This window comes from Octodon degus, unplaced genomic scaffold (assembly GCF_000260255.1).
Source record: "Octodon degus isolate 3935 unplaced genomic scaffold, OctDeg1.0 scaffold00031, whole genome shotgun sequence".
Classification (NCBI taxonomy): Eukaryota; Metazoa; Chordata; class Mammalia; order Rodentia; family Octodontidae; genus Octodon; species Octodon degus.
Window position 1 is genome coordinate 5,883,222 of NW_004524607.1, and position 1,385 is coordinate 5,884,606.

At 42.3% G+C, this 1,385-nt stretch overlaps 1 pseudogene; it reads left to right on the top strand.

Moving 5' to 3' along the window:
• The first annotated feature begins 442 nt into the window (after positions 1-442).
• LOC105742003 lies at positions 443-1,379 on the top strand (annotated as a pseudogene).
• The last annotated feature ends 6 nt before the right edge of the window (positions 1,380-1,385 follow it).

Sequence of the window (1,385 nt, forward strand, 5' to 3'; positions counted from 1 at the left end):
CAATGTCTTCTGAAGAGTTAATGTTTTACTTTTTGATGAAATTTAATATAAGATATTCTTTTATGAATTGTGCCTTTGGTAATGTAACTGAAAAAGTTTTTGCCTAGCCCAGATTTATAACAGTTTTCTCCTAAATTCCCCTCAGATGTTTCATAGGTTTAAGTTTTACATTTAAATCTATATAATCCATTTTGGGTTAATTTTTATATAATGTGAGGTATAAATGTAGTTTCAATTTGTTTTAGTATATGGATACCAAAGTATTTCAGAATTATTTGATGAAATTCTATTGTTTTGTCACCAAATTACCTTTGTGCTTTTGTAAAATACCACTTGTCAATACAGCCAAAAGAATATGAGTTATGATCAAGTAATATGCTAAATGTTTACATTAAAATAACTTGTGGTAGGTGTGTGGGAAAGTAAGTCTTGAGGCTATGCCATGATCCCTGTGGGGAACCTCGACTTAGACGAATATGGGCGCCCTTTCCTCATCAAGGACCAGGAACACAAGACTCGTCTCATGAGACTTGAGGCCTTCAAGTCTCATATAATGGCAGCAAAGGCTGTAGCAAATACAATGAGAACATGACTTGGACCAAATGGCCTGGATGAGATGATGGTAGACAAGGATGACGATGTGACTGTGACCAACAATGGGGCCACCATTTTAAGCATGATGGATGTTGACCATCAGATTGCCAAGTTGATGGTTGAGCTATCCAAGTCCCAGAATGATGAAACTGGAGACAAGACCACAGGGTTTTTTTGTCCTGGCTGGTGCCTTGCTGGAAGAAGCTGAGCAGTTGCTCAACTGAGGCATTCACCCCATCGGAATCGCCAAGGGCTGTGAGCAGGCTGCCTGCAATGCCATCGAGCACCTGGACAAGATCAGTGCCAGTGATTTTGTGGACATGAAGAAAACTGAACCCCTCATTCAGATGACAAAAACGACACTGCATTCCAAAGTGGTTAATAGTTGCCACCAACTAAGGGCAGAGACCGCTGTGAACGCGGTCCTCACTGTGGCTGACTGTGGAGCGGAGAGATGTGGACATCGCACTCATCAAAGTGGAAGGCAAAGGGGGTGGGAGGCTGGAGGACACCAAGTTTATCAAGGGCGTGACCCTGGATAAGGATTTCAGCCACCCACAGATGCCCAAGAAAGTGGAAAATGCCAAGATCGCCATTCTCACGTGTCCATTTGAACCGCCTAAGCCAAAGACAAAGCACAAGCTGGATGTGACCTCGCAGAGGACTACAAAGCCTTGCAGAAGTATGAGAAGGAGAAGTTTCAAGAGATGATCCAGAAGATTAAAAACACTGGTGCTAACCTTGCTATTTGCCAGTGGGGCTTTGACAATGAAGCAAATCATCTACTTCTT